Below are 27,861 nucleotides of genomic sequence, written 5' to 3' on the forward strand. Positions count from 1 at the left end.
TGGAGCTGCCTTACTGAAGAAAGCAAAAATAGAGACCATGTTTGTATGAGGCTTTATTAACTCAATGATTTTGTTTTATATATATATATTGTTTGCAAACTGATATGTGACTCGTTTTAATCCTGAAATAACATGCAAAACATGTTTTTAGCTAAACAGGTGGGGATCTGCTCCACCTGCCCTGAGTGACGGGTCGCCACTGATATCATATCAGCTTGTATGTTTGTACTTTGCATTCTGAAAGTGTTCAAACACCTTGACTTTTTCCACATTTGGTTACGTTACAGCCTTATTCTAAAGTTGATTCAAATGTTTTTTTCCCTCATCAGTCCAGACAAAATAGCCCATAATGACAAAGCAAAAACTGAAATATCAAATGTACATATGTATTCAGACCTTTACTCAGTACTTTGTTGACGCACCTTTGGCAGTGATTACAGCCTTGAGTCTTCTTGGCTATGACGCTACAAGGTTGGCACATCTGTATTTGGGGAGTTTCTCCCATTCTTCTCTGCAGATCCTCTCAAGCTCTGTTAGCTTGGATGGGGAGCGTCGCTGCACAGCTATTTTCAGGTCTCTCCAGAGATGTTCGATCAGGTTCAAGTCCGGCCTCTGGCTGGGCCACTGAAGGATGTTCAGAGACTTGTCCCGAAGCCACTCCTGCGTTATCTTGGCTGTGTGCTTAGGGTTGTTGTACTGTTGGAAGGTGAACCTTCGCCCCAGTCTGAGGTCCTGATGGCTCTGGAGAAGGTTTTCATCAAGGATCTCTCTTTACTTTGCTCTTTACTTTGCTTCATCTTTGCCTCGATCCTGACTAGTTTCCCAGTCCCTGCCACTGAAAAACAACCCCACAGCATGATGCTGCCACCACCATGCTTCACCGTAGGGATGGTGCCAGGTTTCCTCCAGATGTGACGCTTGACATTCAGGCCAAAGAGTTCAATCTTGGATTCATCGGACCAGAGAATCTGGTTTCTCATGGTTTGAGGGTCTTTAGATGCCTTTTGACAAACTCCAAGCAGGCTGTCATGTGCCTTTTATGAGGAGTGGCTTCTGTCTCACGACTCTACCATAAAGGCCTGATTGGTGGAGGGCTGCAGAGATGGTTGTTCTTCTGGAAGGTTCTCTCATCTCCACAGAGGCACTCTAGAGCTCTGTCAGAGTCACCATCAGGTTATTGGTCACTTCCCTGACCAAGACCCTTCTCCCTTGATTGCTCAGTTTGGCCGGACAATTCCTTCGACCTCATGGCTTGGTTTTTGCTCTGACATGCACTGACAACTGTGGAAGACAGTTGTGTACCTTTCCAAATCATGTCCAATCAATTTAATTTACCACAGGTGGACTCCAAGTTGTTGAAATATCTCAAGGATGATCAATGGAAACAGGATGCACCTGAGCTTAATTTCTCCCATAGCAAAGCGTCTCATAGCAAAGGGTCTGAATACTTATGTAAATAAGGTATTTATGTTTTTTATTTTGAATACATTTGCGAACATTTCTAAAAACTTGTTTTCGCTTTGTCATTATGGGGTATTGTGTGTAGATTGATGATATATATATATATATGTTTTTAATAAGGCTGTAGCATAACAAAATGTGCAAAAACTCAGATGGTCTGAATACTTTCCTAAGGCACTATACATAACTGCCTCAATTACCTCCTACCCCTGCACATCAAAACGGTACTGGTACACCCTGAATATAGCCATGTTATTTTTTACCCGTTATTATTGTTCATTATTCACTGTGTATTTATTCCTTGTGTCACTATTTAAATGTTGTATGTATTTGTTTAACTCTCCATTGTTGGAAAAATGACCTGTAAGTCAGCATGTCACTGTTAGTCTGCAGAGCATGTGACAAATAACATTTTACGACTTATGTGACAAATACCAGGCAGTTGACAAATACAATTTAATTTAATTTACTGTGGTATCTCTCAAATACAGTACATTCCAAAGTCACAGTTTGTAGTAAACAGTAACAGCAGTCGCAACATTTCCCAAAGAATTCCTCCATTCAAATAGTCACAGTATCAAAACTTTTTTGCATCAGATTTAAACAAACAATATGAATAGAAAGTGACCCATCACACTAGATGTAACCGAACCACTGACATTATACCAAGATTAGTCATGTAACACAACAAGAATAAGAACAACCAGTATACTCTCGGGAAGTATATTATAAATATTCAACTTTCTTTAAGAACATAATATACAGATCTAGTGAGGCTTCTTGTCACCTGATGAGGTTTTAGGTTTCTTTATCCATTGCTTCCTGCATTCTGAATCTTTTCAGGCTTGACGGAGAAAATTACTACCACCGACAAATTGATCATTGTTCAACAACAAGAGTTACTGTGAAACGGCTTCGGGGTGCTACGTCAGTGTTCAGGGGTATTTTAGGGGGAGGGGAGCTTTTCAGTGGCAGCGGCGCTCCAGGTTCAACAAGCACTACCACGTTCTCCTTCTTCGACAGCCAGAAGGCTGGGTAGAGGGGCTCCAGAAACTCAGCCTTGTATTTGTGGATGAGGGTCATGCCGACGACATCATCCACCCCATAGAAAGCCAGTACTCCACGGCTATAGTCCACATAGACCCCAATACGCGTGAACTTGTCCACACTTAGAGGCGTCTCCACATCGCCGTGCCAGGCAGAGAAGCTACGTCCGTTCCATTGGAGGCACCATGAGAAGTCATTGCCGGTGATGCAACTGTTACTTTCAGGACCCTTGCGGTCGATGCTCTTGTAGGTGAGTCCGACATGCGTGCCCTCACCGCTCACGTCCACCTCGAAGTAGTGGCGGCCGACATAGAAGCTCTCTGTGGCCAGTACCTGGCGCCAGTTCCCAAAGCGTTCAGGGACGTCGGGGTACGGGTGTTGCCAGGGTGTGGTGTTGGTCACCTTCCTGTTTTCCTCAGTCAGACGCAGGAACTTATGGGCCGTGTCTGCGTCAAAACTCACAGGATTGGCATCTGCACAGCGTGAGAGAGAATAACATAATAGAAATTATAAAAGTAAAACAGAATCAATAACTTAGGCAAGGCCAACTTTACAGATTCAAAACAACAATTACGTCATACAAAGATTTGGATATTTCTACAGAATATTATGATAACTACTTGACGTATTACTGTAATATTATGATAACCTTGAAGTACTACTGTAATATCATTCAAGTGATTTGAAGCCTTGTTTTGTTTGTGTGTGGATGACCTCAATATGATAGAAGAGACTTACACTTTAGAAAGTCATCCCGCGTCTTTGGGTCTGGAACATCCATGTTCTGTTTTGCTGCGATTATTTCATGGACTGTGGTTTTTATCCCCATCATGTCTGGAGAGTAGAGAGAGAGAAATATAACATAAAATATATGTTTTATGGTCAGAAAATAATCACATTGGCCTACTTTAACCACAAGCATGAAGTTTTCATTTGAATGTAGCCATTTCTTTTTGCATGGACACTTTTGTGAATTTTATTAGGATCCCCATTAGCCAACGCCGTAACGTTAGCTAATCCTCCTGGGGTCCAACCCAATTAATAAGACATTACAAACAATTACAAATGAAGACTTTACAAACATTTAACAAGTAGACAATACAGAGAGTTAAAAATACCTGACGGGAAACACATTTAACATTCATTGATGCTTTCTACTTCCTGTCCAGTTATATGGTCTATCACATTAGATGTTCTTTCTATTTCCTGTCCAGTCATATGGTCTATCACATTAGATGTTCTTTCTATTTTCCTGTCCAGTCATATGGTCTTATCACATTAGATGTTCTTTCTACTTCCTGTCCAGTCATATGGTCTATATCATTAGATGTTCTTTCTATTTCCTGTCCAGTTATATGTCTATCACATTAGATGTTCTTTCTGTTTCCTGTCCAGTCATATGGTCTATATCATTAGATGTTCTTTCTATTTCCTGTCCAGTCATATGGTCTATCACATTAGATGTTCTTTCTACTTCCTGTCCAGTCATATGGTCTATCACATTAGATGTTCTTTCTGTTTCCTGTCCAGTCATATTGTCTATCACATTAGATGTTCTTTCTACTTCCTGTCCAGTCATATGGTCTATCACATTGAATGTCTTTCTGTTTCCTGTCCAGTCATATGGTCTATATCATTAGATGTTCTTCTATTTCCTGTCCAGTCATATGGTCTATCACATTAGATGTTCTTTCTATTTCCTGTCCAGTCATATGGTCTATCACATTAGATATTCTTTCTATTTCCTGTCCAGTCATTGGTCTATCTCATTAGATGTTCTTTCTATTTCTTGTCCAGTCATATGGTCTATATCATTAGATGTTCTTTCTATTTCCTGTCCAGTCATATGGTCTATCACATTAGATGTTCTTTCTATTTCCTGTCCAGTCATATGGTCTATCACATTAGATATTCTTTCTATTTCCTGTCCAGTCATATGGTCTATCACATTAGATGTTCTTTCTGTTTCCTGTCCAGTCATATGGTCTATATCATTAGATGTTCTTTCTATTTCCTGTCCAGTCATATGGTCTGTCACATTAGATGTTCTTTCTATTTCCTGTCCAGTCATATGGTCTATCACATTAGATATTCTTTCTATTTCCTGTCCAGTCATATGGTCTATCTCATTGGATGTTCTTTCTATTTCCTGTCCAGTCATATGGTCTATATCATTAGATGTTCTTTCTATTTCCTGTCCAGTCATATGGTCTATCTCATTGGATGTTCTTTCTATTTCCTGTCCAGTCATATGGCCTGTCACATTAGATGTTCTTTCTATTTCCTGTCCAGTCATATGTCTATCACATTAGATGTTCTTTCTATTTCCTGTCCAGTCATATGGTCTGTCACATTAGATGTTCTTTCTATTTCCTGTCCAGTCATATGGTCTATATCATTAGATGTTCTTTCTATTTCCTGTCCAGTCATATGGTCTATCACATTAGATGTTCTTTCTTTTCCTGTCCAGTCATATGGTCTATATCATTAGATGTTCTTTCTATTTCCTGTCCAGTCATATGGTCTATCGCATAAGTGTGATAGAACCAGGGATTGACCATATAACTGGACAGTACTCCAAGTGTGATAGGACCAGGGATTGACCATATAACTGGACAGTACTCCAAGTGTGATAGGACCAGAGATTGACCATATAACTGGACAGTACTCTAAGTGTGATAGTACCAGGGATTGACTATAGAACTGGACAGTACTCTAAGTGTGATAGGACCAGGGATTGACCATATAACTGGACAGTACTCTAAGTGTGATAGGACCAGGGATTGACCATATAACTGGAAAGTACTCTAACTGTGATAGGACCAGGGATTGACCATATAACTGGACAGTACTCTAAGTGTGATAGGACCAGGGATTGACCGTATAACTGGACAGTACTCTAAGTGTGATAGGACCAGGGATTGACCGTATAACTGGACAGTACTCTAAGTGTGATAGGACCAGGGATTGAATCACCTGATTCAGTGTGCTAGATCCCTTACCCATCTTAATAACAATATTATCTAAGTGTTCTGACCGTGATAAAGCTGCGTCCAACATGACGCCTAGTAGTTTAGTTTTTTCCACTTGCTCTACATGCTTTCTATTCATCGACAAATTCAATTGGGAATCATCAGCAAGCATATATATTGAACCAAATACAATACATTTAGGTTTAGAAATGTTCAACACCAATTTGTTTCATATCAACCCACTCAGACACCCTTCTTAGTTCACTGCTCAGTACACCTGTTAGCTCATTACATTCTGATGCTGCGCAATACATTGTAGAGTCATCAGCATACATTACCACTTTTGCTTTGTTCATTACTGAAGGTAAATCATTAGTAAAGATAGAGAGTAAGCAAGAAAGAACACATCGCTACACTGTCATTGTTATACTATGTCACCATGACAATCAAACATGCTGACTCACACAACTCACAGCTGGGTTTCCCTCTAGTGACACACAGCCCTAGATTAGAGGCTTTTAACTATTTTTATCTCTCTGACTCATCTACTAGTCTACTCCAGTCTACTCCAGTCTACTCCAGTCTACCAGTCTACTGGTAGTCTACCAGTCTACGGGCTGGTCTACCAGTCTACTGGCAGTCTACCAGTCTACGGGCTCTACACCTATGCCACACTGCCTGAAGGATACCTCAGGTCTGTAGACAAGTTTAAACACACCCAGGTAGGGAATCCATAGATTATCTTTGCATCTGGGGCACAAAGCTGAAGTGTTGTTCATCACTTCCTCTCTACTTTCTATGTTTCTCTGTGACCAGCGTGAGGGATTCCTTTGCGTGCCGAGAACCGCCAAATGCAAGCTCGGGCCATTGTCTTTTTGCCACGAGTGGGTGAGCAGAGACTTGCAGAGGCTTGCCGCCAGCCACTATGGCAGTCTGCCTCTGCCAACCAGATGGTGACTCTGCACTCACCATTCTTGCAGGTCTCTTTGAGTGTCTCAATGTAGTTGGACAGCAGCAGCTCACACAGCTCCTGTGTGGAGGTAACAATCTCTCTGCTGAAGGAGTTGAGCCGGTCCATGAGGCCGATGTAGACCCCAGGTAGGGTGATGTCCGAGCAGTCCTTCTTCCACTCGGAGTACTCCTGTAAAACACACAACACACCTCGGTTCACTATTTTGTACATCGTTGGAAATTACTGATGAAATATCGCTAATGGCGTCCTGTCCAGGGGATGTAATTGTACATCAAGCTGTCTCATGCTACAGGAACAGGATATAGGTACCTGCCCTTATTGGCCTATTGGACAAGGCGTACTTACTTAGGTTAATGGGAAACTGAGTGAATACTAATGATGAAACATGGGTAAAACATTAAGTTAGTTTCTACAAGTGGAGGCTGTTGGGAGGCGCTATAGGGGCTCTTTGGAATGTCTGGAATGGAATGAAAGGAATGGAGTCAAACGTGGTGTCCATATGTTTGATGCGTTTATTTTCTGTTCCATTCCAACCATTACAAGGAGCCCCTCCCCCTATATCTTCTCCCACCAGCCTCCACTATTTTCTACTTTAGTCGTGTTTCATGATTAAACTAAATACGTAAGATAGCAGCACATACGCACGTCAGGTTTGTTAGTAACACTATTGAGTCACGCGGCACTGTCCAACACCACAACACAACCAACACCGAATCCACCAGACCAGAGAAAAAAACATCTTACCTGTAGGAAGTCCACCTGAGTCATGTTTCATGATTAAAGTGAATAGGTATGATAGCAGCACTGTGGCTTGTGTTCATGTTGATGAGAACCACCTTAGATCAGTGAATAACCCCAATAAGCCACTTAGCAGTGGCACCACTTTATCAGAGTCCATGGTTAACCACCCAAATAGATTTTGCACCTGTAAATAAGGCTACTGTGTGTGCATTACCTACCACCATGAGAATCACCTTAGGTGAGTGACTAGAACTACTGACTTGGCACCACCTCTATCTCAGTCTCAATCCATCATAAACCACCAGACCAAGTGAGACCTCACCTGTAGGAAGTCCAGTGAGACCTCACCTGTAGGAAGTCCAGTGAGACCTCACCTGTAGGAAGTCCAGTAAGACCTCACCTGTAGGAGTCAGTGAGACCTCACCTTGTAGGAAGTCCAGTGAGACTCACCTGTAGGAAGTCCAGTAAGACCTCACCTGTAGGAAGTCCAGTGAGACCTCACCTGTAGGAAGTCCACGTCGTTCTTGTTCTTGGAGAGCTTCTCACCTGCGCCTGTGTCTTTTTCAGCTCAGTGCACCTCTGCTCCAGGTGTACCTTGATCCCATCGGCTGTCTCAGAGCCTGCTTCTCCTCTCCCTCCAGGATCTCCGTCACCTTTAGGTTGAAGTTTATTAGAAAATCTTGGTTTATATGCAGATTTTACAGAAACAAACAGTACATAAAACATACATCAAATGTGATGTCATACAATATATATATTTTTAAAAGCAGGTAAAAAGAATAGATCAGGGACAGTGTATAAAACAGCTAGGCATATCACTTCATCAATAAATAGGATTACCTCTCTCTTGGCCGCGCTCCACCGCAGCTGGAGCACCGTAAACTGGTTCTCAATCACCTCACGGACCTCCGTCACTGAATTCTGCATGGGGAGATGGAAGAGGTGTTGTCAGGTCCGTTTTATAATTGTGTACACACTAGGTATATTTAGATATAGGGGCTGAGGTGATGGACAGACACAGACAGACAGACAGACAGACAGACAGGCAGGCAGGCAGGCAGGCAGGCAGGCAGGCAGGCAGGCAGGCAGGCAGGCAGGCAGGCAGGCAGGCAGGCAGGCAGGCAGGCAGGCAGGCAGACAGACAGACAGACAGACAGAAGCAGACAGACAGACAGACAGACAGACAGACAGACAGACAGACAGACAGACAGACAGACAGACAGACAGACGACAGACAGACAGGTGGTTTCTGATTTAAGTGTTTTTTGTTTGTTCTTGTGATTATGTTTTCCTGGGGTCCAACCTAAGTAAGGCTAAAATACAATACTACATATAACATTATTATACCACTACATATCTACAATACAACACTACATATAACATTATTATACCACTACCTATCTACAATATAACATTTATAATACCACCACGCATACACGTGTGTGTGGAGTGCGCGTCCTGGCCTGTGTGTGTGTGTGTGTGTGTGTATTCATGTGTGTGTTTCTCCACAGTCTGCAATTTTCCCATAAAGGTGTCTATGCTTCAGGTATTGACTGTCTGCTTACACAATCAATCCCCAGAGGACAAGGAATGCTGCATGACATGACAGTGGAGCCAAACCCCTATACAAATTCATTCCTTTTACCACACCTGGGTAAACCTGTCAGGTTGGGGTGGGCGGTTCCGATACCTGGGGACTACTTATAGATTAGAGGTATCTCTTGTTCTTTTATCAGTCGTTTTTTTTTTTTTACTGCTTGTAAAACGTTGTGACATGCCTCTGTTTTGTCACTCGTTGTGTGGGATATCTGGAATCTACAAACACTCGGCTAAAGCGATGCTACGCAGCACTTTGTTCAAGAGTCACAGATCCATCAGTCTTTGACCTCATCCTTTAAACATGTAACAAGAAGGGCAGCGCAGCCTACCGTACCTCAATAGAGACCGTGTTGACTTGAAGTTTGTTGATGGCATTCTCTGCTGATGTCACTGTCTTCACCATCTCTGCTTGCTTATCTAGTAGTTCCCTCTGTCAGGAAAAAATGGGACAGGAAGGACGACAGGAAGAAGGAGAGGAAGAGAAGGAGAGAAATTCAATGACTGCGCACATTATAGCCAAGTTGTTGTCATGCTGAAGCTATGCCTTATTTGAACAATTCTGTTCAACTCATTTATTTGACCAATTTATCTAAACGTTTACAGCTGAGTCACAGGAACAGAGTGTTTTCCTGTCCGTTTCTCTATTGTCAGATATGATCTGATTTCTATGTTATTCTATTGTGTTTTTCAGGGAAGGAATCTGATTCACTACAGTTTGATTCATTGTGTTTCAGTATAGCTAGGGCCTGAATTCCTTAGGTCCGAGTGACTCTTGAGCTGCAACTGGTACTCATGCTAGAATTCCTATCTGTACCAGAGGAGGCTGGTGGGAGAAACTATAGGAGGACGGGCAGCATTGTCTGCATGTATAGTAACGTTAGCAGCAAGAGGTGGCCAGGATGATGTGTAGCACACGGGTAAGTTGTTTATCAGGTTAACCATCCATTCTAGGTAACGTCAGCTAGCTAGCTACAGCTAGCAAGCTAACGAACATATTTCCAGTCCCAAAGAGAGATCTGTGACAATACAAAAACACAATTGCAATGAAATATTAAATGTTATATCACTTGAAAATAATGAAACAAGTCCTGGTCTAATTTCTATGTTTCCTAACCTCAGATACAGATAACTGTGAAAACTGCTAAACCCTGTCTGCAAATTAAGTTCCCAAGGAAAGTCCCAAGTCCCGGAGAGACTGAAGAGTATATCTCCAATGGGTTATATATGCTACTGGTTTACTGTTAGAATTGGTTGTAGGACCACAACAATACTGCTAAAAGTAACAATGCATAGACCTAGAACATGCATGGCCAACCTTGCTCCTAGAGATCTAGCTACTGGACGTGCAGGTTTCTGTTACAGTCCTGACGTTCTGATGATCATTTGTATTAGACACTATTCATTTCACTATTCAATCATCTCTTGTCTTGATGTAAGTTGGATGTGTAAACCCACTAACCATTTACATAGGCATTCTTTGTATGATATTAAATAAAATGTTGATTCATTGAATTACAGTATCAGTCAAAAGTTTGGACACACCTACTCATTCAAGGGTTTTTCTTTATTTGTACTATTTTCTACATTGTAGAATAATAGTGAAGACATCAAAACTATGAAATAACACATATGGAATCATGTAGTAACCAAAAAAGTGTTTGAGAATTTGAGATTCTTCAAAGTAGCCAGCTTTTGCCTTGATGACAGCTTTGCACACTCTTGGAATTCTCTCAACCAGCTTCATAAGGAATGCATTTCAATAAACAGGTGTGCCTTGTTAAAAGTTAATTTGTGGAATTTCTTTCCTTCTTAATGCATTATAGCCAATCAGTTGTGTTGTGACAAGGTAGGGGTGGTATACAGAAGATAGGCCTATTTGGTAAAAGACCAAGTTCAGATTATGACAAGAACAGCTCAAATAAGCAAAGAGAAATGACAGTCTATCATTACTTTAAGACATGAAGGTCAGTCAATGCGGAAAATCCCAAGAACTTTTAAAGTTTCTTCAAGTGCAGTCGCAAAAACATTATTAAGCGCTATGATGAAACTGGCTCTCATGATGGCTGCCACAGGAAAGGAAGACCCAGAGTTACCTCTGTTGCAGAGGATAAATTCATTAGATTTAACTACACCTCAGATTACAGCCCAAATAAATGCTTCACAGAGTTCAAGTAACAGGCATCTCAAAATCAACTGTTCAGAGGAGACTGCATGAATCAGGCCTTCATGGTCAAATTGCCACAAAGAAACCACTACTAAAAGGACAACAATAATAAGAAGAGACTTGCTTGGGCCAAGAAACACGAGCAATGGACATTAGACCACTTTTGCAAATGTTTTGTTCTCCGAGTGAGGGAATTGCTGTAAATTAAGAGGGCTCAATGTATTTTGAAAGATGAGACGTTGAAGATTCTAAGAAATATCTCTTTGATGTCGTACAAGTAAGCAAAAACACCTGTGAGTCCAAACGTGCACTTCACATTTCCTTATCATAAAACTCATGTAATGTACAGAGTCAACGTTTATGATCTCTGTGTTTTGATGTGCAGCTACATGATGACATGGCGTTATACCCTGGGTTGTCCTGAACAGAATGAGTCTGTGTTTGTCCTATTGTGAGGAACATTTGCTGAGGACCACACATCTGAATGTACTCATGACGGTCTGCTTCTCTGAATTGCCTTGTGAAGCCTAAACCTGTTAGATCATATTGTATAATTTAGCTAGTCATGTTGGCAATGAACGAGTTTTCAAATGATGCCAACCTGACACAGATTGCGATTTACAATGGATTACGTAAACAACAACAGTAATTGTGTGATGGTGGGGATGCAGGGCTGTGTTCCAAACCTTACAGCTACAAGTGTGCTCGCTCTAGTTCCTCAACAGCACAGCTAGGAGAGCTCAACAAAAGCACCTTATAGTTGAAGACTTGCAGACCAGTTAGTCCTCTACTCAAACCCTCGTCATAGTTTTCATCTTATGTTGCACCTACCCCACATTTCCCAAGAATATTCTTTAAATGTTACTGAATGTATCCAGAGTATTTTCAGATTTCGTTATCAACAAATGTGGTCGAGAAGTACAGAAAATGTCAAATGCACATGAAATCAATAGTGTAATGTTTGGATTCAGTCTTGTGTCAGGTGAACTGTTGTGTCCTCACCTTTAGTCTAATACTTTTCCCCATAATCTTTCCTTTTGATTGTTACCATGGTTATACATATGCGGTCCATATTTCTTCTGTAAGAAACATTTCAATGTAGCCGTATCCATACAGGCCAATTCCCACGAGTGCACAGGAGAGAGACATTATTAGCAAATATCACTATCATAAGAGTGTGCAGAAAGGAATATTATAAGGTTCATTTGATTTAATTTCAAAATGTATGATGCTTGAAATAAAGTAGCAATTAGTTTTCTTCATATTCATGTCATATTTCCATAAACGACTTTCCCATCATTCTAGAAACCTGTGCTGGTGTAGGTGTGAGAGTGCTCAAAATGAGCGCCCCTTTTTTGAAAGGCAACACTTTGAAAACCTCCCAGGCAGCCTAGTGTGTGACTGTTAATGTAGCATTTTCATATTCCTCAGCCATTTTAAGAGCTAGCCTGCTCCCAGATCTGATGGTGCTGTCTTGCCAACTCTCAATGGTCGTTATCAATGGTCATTATCAATGACAGAGTTAGCAAAACAACACAAACAGATCTGGGAGCAGGTTACTCACTCAACAGCTGCTCTTGTGTCCTACCCTCTCCTTTCCCCTCAGTAGATTCCTGTTCTGGTTTGAGCACGCTCTCATTGCTCTGAGAAAACCAAACATCGTGTTCTATAGAACAGCGGAACAACAAAGTCGTTCGACCTGTTTGGGTTTAAACAATTTGTAGATGAGGCATGAATGTTAAATATCCTTATTATCCTATACTCGTGATTTGGCACAGAGACAAATATCTCACGTCACAAAACATTTACTTACAACTATTCACATGTTGTGTCTTGTTAATGTAAATGGTGTTATGCTCAGTGAGACAACAGCGAGAACCCTTGAAGGGAAGTCCCAAACCGTGTGTCAAACTGAATGTCAACAGGATGATCTTGTTTTGGATGTTCCCTGAGCCAGCATTAAACAGTAACAAAGAGGTTTGGATAAGTCTGGATAAATGGCATATACTGAATTGTTGTAGACTATCCTGGATCAACACGGACAAGCTTTGTCTCCTGTTCAACAATGCGTCAGTCAGATGAGATCAAACAACGCCTTCCCCATTCCACTGTGAGTTATGTAATCCTCAAAAGAGGTATTTGCTTGTGAACGCACATGAAGAAATCTAGATAAAGAGGAGCCTTCCCTCCTCAGTCATACCTTGAGTTTAGTTCAGCATTATGATGTCACGCCCTGACCTTAGAGAGCCTTTTTTATGTCTCTATTTGGTTTGGTCAGGGTGTGATTTGGGGGTGGGCATTCTATGTTTTTGTTTTCTATGATTTTGTATTTCTATGTTTTGGCCGGGTATGGTTCTCAATCAGGGACAGCTGTCTATCGTTGTCTCTGAATGGGAACCATACTTAGGTAGCCCTTTTCCCTCCTTTCAGGGTGGGAAGGTGTCTTTGTTTGTGGCACTATAGCCTTAAGCTTCACGGTTGTTTTTGTATTGTTTATTGTTTTTGTCGGCGTCATCCTAAATAAAAAGGAATATGTACGCTCGCAACGCTGCGCTTTGGTCTACTTCTTACGACGGCCGGGACAATGAGATTATTGTATTTACATTGCACATGTGAATTACCAAGGATTCAGCTAATAGTAATTGAGTTGTTGCATGACGATTGTCAATACCGTATGGGTTTTTCAAACATACCTTGATTTAGATAGGGAATATCATTATTTAAAGTTTTGCAACAACGGTTCATTTGCAAATAACAGGTGTGAGCTAAAACCTGGATCCCTGTTGGAATGAATGACTGAACCTGAGGGTCGTGGCCTGTCTCTGTCACTGAGAGAGACTACCCACCGGGCACACCACGTCATTTCAACGTGGATAATTGGGTAATATTTAGTTGATGTTGAACAATGAGATTACCACCTATATTCAATCACTCAAAAAGACAGCCAAAGGTTAGTTGAATTTCCAATATGTTATCACTATGCTTTCAACCATCTAAAAGCACAACCAAATTCCAATGGAAAAACAATGTCTGATTTTTGGTTAGTAGAATAGCAGAATGAAATGGCCTGGATTTCAGTTGAGATTACATTAAAAGTACATGATGATCAATGCCGTTCGAGATTCTGCACAGATTATTACAGCAATGGTGAAGATCTCCACAGACCTGCAATGACCTGTGCATGCTATCTTGAACATGCATTTATTTAATATCATTTCATATAGCAGGATAGTGAAAGTGTCTGAAAGATTTTGAATTCAGTTGAATTCCACAGATTCAGGTATGTTATCCCCTTTCTGTTTAAGAAACGTTTTTCAACAGAATTGGAGGAATTAATACACCCCTGATCACACGCAAACACAGTTCACTTTCATAGCAGCCACATACAAACAGCATGATCATTTGTCTGTTTTATAATTCCTTTTCGCATCTACGCGCTCTCCTCCTCTCACCTTTTCCCTTATCTTGTGGACTTCAGTGAACAATACAATAGCTGTCTGTGACCAGGCGAAAACACCTTTCCAAGCCAAACCTTCATATCATAACCCCTAACCACTACACACAGCCTACATCGTTGTCACCATATTAGCTAACGTCATACTAGTCAACATAACTACTAGATCAAACTCGTTAGTAAACCCGCTACAATCATGCAGTACAGTGTACAGTCAGCAAGAAGATTTAGCAGTTACACCGACGGGCCCCGGTGACAATAAATTAATAAAACCAAAGGCTTACCTTGACTTGGAAGAGTTCCAGTGTTGGATAGCCATAGCCAGCTAGCTAACATAGCATCCCACTCTGTTTGAGCAAGGTGTTTGAGTAGGCTAAAATAGCTAGCTGCATTTGCTAGCTAAGTAAAAGTGGAAAAAATACAACAAAATATAGGTAGCTCACTCTCTCTTGCGCCTCCTTCCTTTTTGAAGAAATTAATTTGTTTGAAACTGTTCAACTATTGTCTTTCTCTCTTTTTGAGTCAACTACTCACCACATTTTATGCACTGCAGTGCTAGCTAGCTGTAGCTTATGCTTTCAGAACTAGATTAATTCTCTGATCATTTGATTGGGTGGACAACATGTCATTTCATGCTGCAATAGCTCTGATAGGTTGGAGGACATCCTCTGGAAGTTGTCATAATTACTGTGCAAGTCTATGGAAGGGTGTGAAAACCATGAACCTCCTAGGTTTTGTATTGACGTCAATGTACCCAGAGCAGGAAAGAAACTAGCTGTCCTCCTGCTACACCATGGTGCTACCCTACAGAGGGCTGCTGAGGCTACTGTAGATCTTAATTGCAAAACAGTGTGTTATAATAAATTATTTGGTGACATTAATATATTTAGTATAGTTTTATCTAATAACTTTTCTTAGTGTTTCACTATTTTTATTTTGATGAAATTCACTGAGGAGGATGGTCCTCTCCTTCCTCCTCTGAGGAGCCTCCACGGATGTGAACGTAGGATTAATCGTATAATTGATTGATTGATTGATTGTCTTAGGTGGTTCAATTAAGAGCAGCGCTGTGAGAAAGCTATGTGCTGTTGTCTTATATACACTTACTGAATAAGTGTATATAAGTATGTATTCTTATTTTAAATGTATGTAGTTATGTCCTTGAGTTGTTACCCACTGGGAACACACACTGGTTGAATCAACGTCGTTTCAATGACATTACGTTGAATTAAAGTAGAATAGATGTTGAATTGACGTCTGTGCCCAGTGGGTATTGTCTATGGATGTTTTGTGTAAGTGAATGAAAGTGTGTATTCTTATTTTTAAATCTGTGTAGCTCTGTCCTTGAGTTGTTATTTTTATTTATTATTTAACCTTTATTTAACCTTTATTTAACTAGGCAAGTCAGTTAATAACAAATTCTTATTTACAATGACGGCCTACCCCAGGCCAAATCCTCCCCTAACCCGGACGACGCTAGGCAATTATGCGCTGTCCTATGGGACTCCCGATCACTGCCGGTTGTGACACATCATGGGAACGAACCAGGGTCTGTAGTGACGCCTCTAGCACAGCCTTAGACCGCTGCGCTACTCAGGAGCCCCCGAGTCTATTGATGTTTTGTAATAAATAATGTTTCAGGTGGACCCCAGGAAGAACTTAACCATAACTTTAGTAATAGTACGTGCGTTTGGTTAACAACGCAACCAAATATCAGCATTTAAAGGAGATGTATCTACTGGCCCATGTGGCTCAGTTGGTAGAGCATGATGCTTGCAATGCCAGGGTTGTGGGTTTCATTCCCACAGAGGACCAGTATGAAAATGTACTCACTCACCACTCTGGATGAGAGCTTCTACTAAAATGTATTGTATATATTTTTTAAATGTACTGCATGAATAGTTTCATCTGAGCCACTGGCTTAATCTCATTCTTTAACTTACATTTTTTGTTTGAGTTCGAGACTCAATTTGTTTAACTTGTCGACAAGTTAATAAGCTATTTACTGTATTTCAAAAGTGATGTCGAATTGTGTTTGGTTGTCAACGCAACCAAATATAAACATTTGAAGGTGATGTATCTTCTGCTTGGATATTTCCATCTGTGCCACTGACATAGTGTGTCTTTAATTCCACTTCCAGTCTACCAACTAGTAATTGAAATGTCGGTTTCACGTTAAATAAAGTTAGATTTGATTTAGTCATTTTCCTTAACTTTTGATTAAACTAGTAGAATACACAAGGTGCAAATTTTAAATGTGGTTGTACATCAGCACTTGTTCTCTTCTTATGTCAGTCACTGGCAGTCACTCAATTAGTCATGTCAGCTAATCATTTTTAGAAGGGTAAATCAGTCGAGCCAGCTATCTAAATCTGTAGTGATTATGGCAGAATGCCGACAGTCACGCAGGGGCCATGTGCCCAGGGGCCCTGACCTCCAGGAGGCCTCCGTTGATTTTGTTAGTCACTCTCACTCAGATATCATTGACATGGCGTAAGTCTAGGCAAAATGTGTAGAATGGCATGAAATTAGCTTTAAAACTGTAGGCTATAGCATTTGGAAAATGTATGGGTTAATACAATATAGTGGAATGTTTCAGACTGATCACTTCCACAGCGGCTGGAGTGCTCTGTTTGTGAGGAAAACAGTGCTCTGTTTGTGAGGAAAACATCCTGTTTTTATTCCACTCTCGCCACGTATGGAAACTTAGGTGACTCTTTACTTACAAACATGAGGTGGCCAATTTTCATAGATAACAACAGCACACAACTGATACGGTGTTCTGTAATTTTAGAATGGTTTGGCCCTATGCACAAGGTGTTTCCTTTAGATATCAAATCTATGCAAATGTTTGTTCGCGCATGTGTATCGAAGAACGTGAGAGTGAGTGAGAGACAGAGAAACTGAGAGAGAGAGAGGGAGAGACATAGAGAAAGGGAGAGAGAGGGAGAGAGAAAGACAGAGGAAGAGAGAGGGAGAGAAAGGGAGAGACAGAGAAACAGAGAGAAAGGGAGAGAGAATGGGAGAGAGAGAAACAGAGAAAGGGAGACAGAATAGAGAGAGGGAGAGACGGAGAAACTGGGGGAAAGGGAGAGAGAGGGAGAGACAGAGAAACAGAGAGAGAAAGGGAGACAGAGAAACAGAGAGAGAAAGGGAGAGAGAGAAACAGAGAGAGAAAGGGAGACAGAGAAACTGAGAGAAAGGGAGAGAGAGGGAGATAAAGGGAGAGAGAGAGGGAGAGAAAGAAACGGAGTAAGAGAAAGAAACGGAGTAAGAGAAAGAAGGAAAGTATGCATGCTGAAGAGAGAAAGTTCAATACCTCAATGGTTCTGCGTGCCTCCACCACAGGCACAGTGTTGTGTCCCCTGTGGTCCTCCGTCACACAGTCCTGACAGACACACACGGCGTCGGCACAGCAGAAAAGGTCCAGGGGCCACTTGTGGGTCTCACAGGTCCGTCTCTCGATGTCCCTCAGCGGCTCCACCAACCTGTGGTTCTGGAACTTGGGGTTCTCCAGGTGAGGCCTAAGGTGGGCCTCGCAGTAGGACACAAGGCAGGTGAGGCAGGACTTGAGGGCCCGGCACGGGCTCATCTCCATACACGAGTCACACACAACATCATCGGGCCCCAACGGCTCCACTTTCACCTCTCCTTTTGCTTTCTCTTCCCTTAATGTATCTCCCTCCCCAACCCCCACTTCCTCTTTCACTTCCTCTGCAGGCTGTGGAGGATCACTCTCGTTATTTCTCTCTTCCTCTGATTCCTTCAGGTCTTCCTGTATCTTTGCATCCTCTGATTTCTTAGGGTCCTCTGATTCCTTCAGGTCTTCCTGTATCATTGCCTTGTCTGGTTTCTTAGGGTCCTCTGATTCCTTCAGGTCTTTCTGTATCTTTGCATCCTCTGGTTTCTTAGGGTCCTCTGATTCCTTCAGGTCTTCCTGTATCATTGCCTTGTCTGGTTTCTTAGGGTCCTCTGATTCCTTCAGGTCTTCCTGTATCTTTGCCTCCTCTGATGTCTTTGAAATTTGGGTTTGTATGTCCCTTTTCTCTTTTTCTTCGGTTTTGATCACCAGTGGAGACTCAGCCACTATTTCATTCATCGTTCCGTTCTGTTCCACAGGTGCCGGTATAGGCTTGCCAGAGCATTGTAAACACTGGGGGCAGCCCTTACTTTTCTTGCCAAGGCAGGAGGCACAGACTGAGTGGCCACAGGTAGAGGACTTGTCACCATTGAGAGCACCGGAACAAACAGTGCAGCAGAGTTTCTGGTCTGGTTTTGATTCTGGTTTGAGTTCTGTGTCTGCCATAGCTCACTCTCGCTCACTTTCTCTCTCAGATGAACTCGCCTCAGCCGCTCCTGTTCTGTTCTGTTCTACTCTGTCTGCCTCTGGCTAACCTGAGTTAGTTCCTTCCTGGAGCCTCTAACAAGCCACACCTCAACTATGTGAGCGTCTCAGCTGAATCTCTCATAGTTTCAGCTAACTCCACACACACACACACACCATCCACACACACACACACACACAAACAAACACACATACATACATACACCCGCCCCGAAACAAACACACCCACACGCCCTCCTCCATGCAATCACGGCCCTCCCTTTTATTTCCATGTGTATCAGATGACAGCGTAAAAGTAGCAACATGGGTGGAGCTCAGACTGGACACACAGAGGTATAGTATTCCTCTTGTCTCTGTAATGATTTGCACAGCTGGAGTTGATCATGTGTTGATCATTGATGGATAACACTTCTATACTATCAGAGGATTATATAAAAGGATCAATCAAGCATTTGAATAAATAATTAATTCCCTATGTATTTTCTGATAAGAAACAACGGTATCCTACAAGAGAAATGTATATCTAAGCTGTTGGACAAATTCCAATGTCCAAAGTACAAGGACAATACAATGGAGAAGCAAATATTGATCATTTTATTCTCTTGAGTTGATAAGAGGCCAGAGCTTTGATTGGAAAGACTGATCCAACTCTGCCACCCAGTGGTAGAACTGAATAGCGTACAGATCAACACTGTACAACACGTGTGGTATTGACTGGTTAATAGAAACGGGTCTCATACTACAACGTCTCAGTTTAAGGGACATTTCTCAGAATGAAAACATAGCACAATGGCACAGACATGATTCATTGATTTATTTCATATTTACTGTCATTTCAGTGCAAACAACAGTTTTCTGTTTCAGACACTAAAAAAATTAACACCAGCAACACCATCGGTCTGTGGTAAATACACACCAGCAACACCATCGGTCTGTGGTAAATACACACCAGCAACACCATCGGTCTGTGGTAATCACACACCAGCAACACCATCGGTCTGTGGTAAATACACACCAGCAACACCATCGGTCTGTGGTAAATACACACCAGCAACACCATCGGTCTGTGGTAAATACACACCAGCAACACCATCGGTCTGTGGGTAATACTCACCAGCAACACCATCGGTCTGTGGTAAATACACACAGCAACACCCATCGTCGTGTGGTAAATACTCACCAGCAACACCATCGTCTGTGGTAAATACACACCAGCAACACCATCGGTCTGTGGTAAATACTCACCAGCAACACCATCGGTCTGTGGTAAATACAACACCAGCAACACCATCGGTCTGTGGATAAATCACACAGCAACACCATCGTCTGTGGTAAATACACACCAGCAACACCATCGGTCTGTGGTAAATACACACCAGCAACACCATCGGTCTGTGGTAAATACTCACCAGCACACCATCGGTCTGTGTAAATACACACCAGCAACACCATCGGTCTGTGGTAAATACACACCAGCAACACCATCGGTCTGTGGGTAAATACTCACCAGAGCTAACACCATCGGTCTGTGGTAAATACACACCAGCAACACGACAATCGGTCTGTGGTAAATACTCACCAGCAACACCATCGATCTGTGGTAAATACACACGCAACACACATCGTCTGTGGTAAATACACACAAGCAACACCATCGGTCTGTGGTAAATACTCACCAGCAAACACCATCGGTCTGTGGTAAATAACACCAGCAACACCATCGGTCTGTGGTAAATATCACCAGCAACACCATCGGTCTGTGGTAAATACACACCAGCAAACACATCGGCTGTGGTAAATACACACGCAGAACACCATCGGTCTGTGGTAAATACTCACCAGCAACACCACATCTGTCTGTGGTAAATACTCACCTGGTCTGATTCATCTCCTCAGTCAGTTAGACATATTCAGTATGTGTCCTAAATGTCACCCTACTCCATGTAGTGCACTAGTTCGGACGAGAGACCTATGAGCCTTGGTCAAAAGTAGTGCCTAGTTTGGACGATAGCCTATGAGCCTTGGTCAAAAGTAGTGGACTGTTTTTGGACGAGGGCCTATGAGCCTTGGTCAAAAGTAGTGCACCTAGTTTGGACGATAGCCCTATGAGCTTGATCAAAAGTAGTGCACTAGTTTGGACGATAGCCCTATGAGCCTTGGTCAAAAGTAGTGGACTAGTTTGAAGAGAGGCTATGAGCCTTGATCAAAAGTAGTGGCACTAGTTTGGACGAATAGCCCTATGAGCCTTGGTCAAAATTAGTGGACTAGTTTGGACGAGAGGCCTATGAGCCTTGGTCAAAAGTAGTGCACTAGTTTGGACGAAGCCCTATGAGCTTGGTCAAAAGTAGTGGACTAGTTTGGACGAGAGGCCTATGAGCATTGGTCAAAAGTAGTGGACTAGTTTGGACGAAGACCTATGAGCCTTGGTCAAAAGTAGTGCACTAGTTTGGACGAAAGGCCTATGAGCATTGGTCAAAAGTAGTGCACTAGTTTGGACGAGAGACCTATGAGCCTTGGTCAAAAGTAGTGGACTAGTTTGGACGAAAGGCCTATGAGCCTTGGTCAAAAGTAGTGGACTAGTTTGGACGAGAGGCCTATGAGACTTGAAATCAAAAAGACATCTGTAGCAGGTATCAAAAGGTTTTTCAATTACATCACATTGATATTATCTGTTTAATATTGTTAAATGTTAATATGATTTGGACACTGTCTAGGTTATGTGGTGTGTTTTTGTATTGTTTTATTGCTATGATAGATCACATAAGGGAACAATACACGTCAGTTTATGAAAATATGTATGTACCATAAAATGCCTTAAGTACACACATTGTCTTGAATAGAGATCATTGGTAGCTATCATGTCTTAGATTATGAAGACAAACGGACAATGTATTTGTTACAATTAATTTAATCGTTTTTCCACGGGAATAATTGATGAATTTGCAGCTGTGTTAGTTTGAGCTTGTGCTCTTATTGATCCTCCTAGATAGGACAGTGTTAACAATCTGTTATTCCAATGACAGCATACAGCAGCATGGGTTAGTTAGTAGGTGCATGTCATCCTCCACCTCTGCCCTCTCTCTGTCTCCCTCTCTCCTCCCCCCTTTCCCCCCTCCATCATTGCAACCCCACCAGCTCGGTGATGGGCGGGGCGAACACCATGAGCTCCTGGTACTTGTGAAAGAAGAGCTGCAGACGGGAGAGATATGTGTCTTCCTGGTATGGGAGCTCCTTCTCCTTTAGATACTGGGACACGATGGGCTTTACCTGAGAGGAGAGGAGGGAGGAAAGGAAATAGGTTCATATCGATCACATTTATTTTCTCAAGCCATTTTTTTTTTTTTACATCAGCAGTTGTCATAAAGTTCCACGTAGTTAAGAGGTGAAAGTGAATGTAATTTTCTTTAAAGAAGCTTATTTAATTAATGTATATTTGACAGATATACTGTTATTGTAATGTAAGCAAGGTTGGGGTCAATTCCATTTCAATTTGATCAATTCCTCATAGCTTTTCAATTAGTAATGTGAAATGGAATTGGCCCCGATCCTGACTTCCCCCCACACATATTTGACAGACACACTGTCTGTGTCCTATGGTATCCTATTCCCTAGGTAGTGCACTACTTTTGACCTGAGCCCTATGGGGAATAGGGTGCCATTTGGGACACAAAACACATTGTACCTTGAGACACATGTTGTCAGAGAGGAAGGGGAACAGGTGGTGCTCCACGTGACAGTTGATGAGGGAGTGTCCGAAGGTCCAGTCCAGCAGGGGGTTCCGGGGAAGGTTCAGAACTCCGTGGGTCATCTGGTAAATCCTCTTGGGCCGGCGGGTCGGGGAGAACATAGACAGGCCGATGTGCTGTACGGAACAGGAGAGGACGGTTTAAATGGAAAGGTCTGCTCAGGGTGTGTTTGAAACCCTGCTGATTCAGTGAAGAGAAAGATACCCAGAGAGAAACTGTTGGCATGTTGTTGCTGCCCTGGACACATTCACGATATAGTAGAAAGTTGGGATGCAGAGTCCAGCGTGATCGGGCTGCTGGAGGTCTACCTATAGACATTATTATTCATCTCTATGGGCCCATCCAATCAGTTACATACTTCTGCAATGGTGTCAAACCCCCAGTACAGGGCCAGGGAGGGACAGTCACCGTGGGAGTACCGGGGAGGATGGGGACAACAGTACAGGGCCAGAGAGGGACAGTCACCGTGGGAGTACCGGGAGGGAGGGGACAACAGTACAGGGCCAGAGAGGGACAGTCACCGTGGGAGTACCGGGAGGATGGGGACAACAGTACAGGGCCAGAGAGGGACAGTCACCGTGGAGTACGGGGAGGGTGACAACAATACAGGGCCAGGGAGGGACAGTCACCGTGGGAGTACCGGGGAGGATGGGGACAACAGTACAGGGCCAGAGAGGGACAGTCACCGTGGAGTACCGGGGAGGATGGGGTCAACAGTACAGGGCCAGGAGGGACAGTCACCGTGGGAGTACCGGGGAGGATGGGGACAACAGGACAGGCCAGAGAGGGACAGTCACTGGGGAGTACCGAGGAGGATGGGACAACAGGACAGGGCCAGAGAGGGACAGTCACCGTGGGAGTACCGGAGGATGGGGACAACAGTACAGGGCCAGGGGGGACAGTCACCGTGGGAGTACCGGGGAGGATGGTCAACAATACAGGCCAGAGAGGCACAGTCACCGGGGAGAGTACCGAGGAGGATGGGGACAACAATACAGGGCCAGAGAGGCACAGTCACCGTGGGAGTAACGGGAGGGATGGGACAACAGTACAGGGCCAGAGAGGGACAGTCACCGTGGGAGTACCGGGAGGATGGGGACAACAGTACAGGGCCAGAGAGGGACAGTCACCGTGGGGAGTACCGGGGAGGATGGGACAACAATACAGGCCAGGGAGGGACAGTCACCGTGGGGAGTACCGAGGAGGATGGGGACAACAATACAGGGCCAGGGAGGGACAGTCACCGTGGGAGTACCGGGGAGGATGGGGACAACAATACAGGGCCAGAGAGGGACAGTCACCTGGAGTACCGGGGAGGATGGGACAACAATACAGGGCCAGGGAGGGACAGTCACCGTGGGGGTACGGGGAGGATGGGACAACAATACAGGGCCAAGAGGGGACAGTCACCGTGGGAGTACCGGGGAGGATGGGGACAACAATACAGGGCCAGGGAGGGACAGTCACCGTGGGAGTACCGGGGAGGATGGGGACAACAGTACAGGGCCAGAGAGGGACAGTCACCGTGGGAGTACCGGGGAGGATGGGGTCAACAGTACAGGGCCAGGGAGGGACAGTCACCGTGGGAGTACCGGGAGGATGGGACAACAGGACAGGGCCAGAGAGGGGACAGTCCACTGTGGGAGTACCGAGGAGGATGGGGACAACAATACAGGGCCAGAGAGGCACAGTCACCGTGGGGGTACCGGGGAGGATGGGGACAACAGTACAGGGCCAGAGAGGGACAGTCACCGTGGGAGTACCGGGGAGGATGGGGACAACAGTACAGGGCCAGAGAGGGACAGTCACCGTGGGAGTACCGGGGAGGATGGGGACAACAATACAGGGCCAGGGAGGGACAGTCACCGTGGGAGTACCGAGGAGGATGGGGACAACTACAGGGCCAGAGAGGGACAGTCACCGTGGGAGTACCGGGGAGGATGGGGACAAACAATACAGGGCCAGGGAGGGACAGTCACCGTGGGGGTACCGGGGAGGATGGGGACAACAATACAGGGCCAGAGAGGGACAGTCACCGTGGGAGTACCGGGGAGGATGGGGACAACAATACAGGGCCAGGGAGGGACAGTCACCGTGGGGGGACCGGGGAGGATGGGAGCGAACAATACAGGGCCAGAGAGGGACAGTCACCGTGGGAGTACCGGGGAGGATGGGGACAACAATACAGGGCCAGGGAGGACAGTCACCGTGGGAGTACCGGGGAGGATGGGGACAACAGTACAGGCCAGAGAGGGACAGTCACCGTGGAGTACCGGGGAGGATGGGGACAACAATACAGGGCCAGGAGAGGACAGTCACCGTGGAGTACCGGGGAGGATGGGGACAAACAGTACAGGGCCAGAGAGGCACAGTCACCGGGGGAGTACCGAGGAGGATGGGGACAACAATACAGGGCCAGAGGAGGACAGTCACCGTGGGAGTACCGGGGAGGATGGACAACAATACAGGGCCAGGGAGGGACAGTCACCGTGGGAGTACCGGAGAGGATGGGACAACAATACAGGGCCAGGGAGGGACAGTCACCGTGGAGTACCGGGAGGATGGGGACAACAGTACAGGGCCAGAGAGGGACAGTCACCGTGGGTACCGTGGAGGATGGGACAACAGTACAGGGCCAGAGAGGGACAGTCACCGTGGAGTACCGGGGAGGATGGGGACAACAATACAGGGCCAGAGAGGACAGTCACCGTGGAGTACCGGGAGGATGGGACAACAATACAGGGCCCGGAGGGACAGTCCACCGTGGAGTAACCGGGGAGGATGGGACAACAGACAGGGCCAGAGAGGGACAGTCACTGTGGAGACTGGGGAGGATGGGGACAACAATACAGGCCAGAGAGGGACAGTCACCGTGGGAGTACCGGGGAGGATGGGGACAACAATACAGGGCCAGAGAGGCACAGTCACCGGGGAGTACTGGGGAGGATGGGGCAACAGTACAGGGCCAGAGAGGGACAGTCACTGTGGAGTACTGGGGAGGATGGGGACAACAATACAGGGCCAGAGAGGGACAGTCACCGTGGGAGTACCGGGGAGGATGGGGGACAAAATACAGGGCCAGAGAGGCACAGTCACCGGGGAGTACCGAGGAGGATGGGGACAACAATACAGGGCCAGGGAGGGACAGTCACCGTGGGAGTACCGGGGAGGATGGGGACAACAGTACAGGGCCAGAGAGGGACAGTCACCGTGGAGTACCGGGGAGGTGGGACACAATACAGGCCAGAGAGGACAGTCACCGTGGAGTACCGGGAGGATGGGGACAACAGTACAGGGCCAGAGAGGGACAGTCACCGTGGGAGTACCGGGGAGGGATGGGGACAACAATACAGGGCCAGAGAGGCACAGTCACCGGGGGTACGCGGGAGGATGGGGACAACAGTACAGGGCCAGAGAGGGACAGTCACCGTGGGGGTACCGGGGAGGATGGGGACAACAATAGCAAACAGTACAACAACATACTATTAGGGGAAGAGGTTTTTTCCTTCAGGTTTAGTACTCAACCCTGAAGGACATAAGGACTGCCTCCCAGATTGCACCCTATTCCCATTTTAGTGCGCTACTTGTGACACAAGTGTTCCCTCCCCCCACCTCTACCCCATGGGGTTTAACTACACCAATAACCACTGTTTCATTCAATCCCACTTAAAAAAAAAAACTTTTGTACTCATTAACACAATAGACTGGAAACGAAAGGCTCCGTCTGGGAAAGTTATGCATGAATGGGTTTTTTCTCTTCTGTAGCCTTTGAACTGCCTGAAATGTTAGATTTCTTGGTAGAAGCTGTGAGGACACAATGGTGCATTGTGAAGTGTGGAGGAGGGGGGGGAGGGGGGGGAGCTTTTTCTACGAAAGACTGAGTTAACAGTTTGACCCAAATACTAATCAACCCAAATAATGACCAGATCAGCAACTACCCATTTATTCCTGACTTTGATGTTATCGAATCAAATCAAACTTTATTTGTCACAAATACAACAAGTGTAGACTTTACCGTGAAATGTTTCCTTACAAGCCCTTATTAACCAACAGTGCAGTTCAAGAAAGAGTTAAGAAAATATTTACCAAATAAACTAAAGTAAAAAATAATAAAAAGTAACACAATTTAGTCAAGTGTGTGTGTGTGTGTGTGTGTGTGTGTGTGCGTGCGTGCGTGCGTCCGTGCGTCCGTCCGTGTGTGTACATGCGTGTCGTTCACCATCTCACCTGGAAGATGTTAACGTGTATGTAGGGTATAGAGAACATGGCCCTGCAGAGCAGCATGCAGAGGAGGCTGCTGTACGCACGCTGGAACCCAGACACATGCATCAGTAGCCAGTATTGAGAGTAGAAGCCCAGGAACACCAGCAGGACTGTCCTCAGGGCCTGGCTCGCCGAGTGGTCCTTCAGCTGACCTACAGGACACACACAGACCGGGGGGGGGGGGGGTGCTCGTTTGAGTGTAGGGCAAAAACAACCGTCTGTAGACAAGTAGAGGAGTGAAGTCGGGGGGAGGCGCATCTATGACAGTAATGTGGTTTTCCAACTGCAAGGCTCAGTGAAGTTGTTCTTCATAATGACCAGATAAACATGTCTCCAACACAATATCATACAATCACTAACTATATGGTGTGTAAAGAAAAACATTTCAATGAGTAGGTGTGTGTGGTGAGAGAGAGAGAGAGAGAGAGAGAGAGAGAGAGAGAGAGAGAGAGAGAGAGAGGAGAGAGAGAGAGAGAGAGAGAGGAGAGAGAGAGAGAGAGAAGAGAGAGAGAGAGAGAGAGAGAGAGAGAGAGAGAGAGAGAGAGAGAGAGAGAGAGGAGAGAGAGAGAGAGAGAGAGAGAGAGAGAGAGGAGAGAGAGAGAGAGAGACAGAGACAGAGACAGAGACAGAGAGAGAGAATAACTTGCCATGTCAATTGAATTGACTCTCAAATATCACATGAATTTGTTTTTATATCCACTGTACACATGAGATGCGGCGCAGTTGGTTCCTGTTTCAGTCATGTCTTTGGTCAGGTTAAGCGTGGGTCAAATAAAACAGCCTAATGATTGGTTGACGATAGAGCCTCCCACAATGCAGGCGATGGCTGCCAGATGAAGTTAGTGAAGAGAACTGCAGCAGAACTTGCAGTCAGAACTTCATGACTTTGATGAATATGAATGATTTTGTAGAGTTCATCAGCAGTCAGATATGTTGGCACAAGCCTCGAGAATTTCTCCCAATAATGCAACACACTTTGAAAGGTGTGTTGCATTATGGTAATTGTCACATAAGTGATCCACTCGAAAGCGCACGGGGACATCACAGTTAGATACAGTCACAGTCAGGGACACACACAATCAGTTACACAACACAC

The 27,861-nt window shown here is 44.5% G+C and overlaps 1 pseudogene; it reads right to left on the bottom strand.

Moving 5' to 3' along the window:
- Positions 1-2,239: 2,239 nt before the first annotated feature.
- Positions 2,240-18,913, bottom strand: LOC111968165 (tripartite motif-containing protein 16-like; annotated as a pseudogene).
- Positions 18,914-27,861: the final 8,948 nt, after the last annotated feature.

The sequence above is a fragment of the Salvelinus sp. IW2-2015 genome, linkage group LG8 (assembly GCF_002910315.2).
Source record: "Salvelinus sp. IW2-2015 linkage group LG8, ASM291031v2, whole genome shotgun sequence".
In the NCBI taxonomy this organism is placed as follows: Eukaryota; Metazoa; Chordata; class Actinopteri; order Salmoniformes; family Salmonidae; genus Salvelinus; species Salvelinus sp. IW2-2015.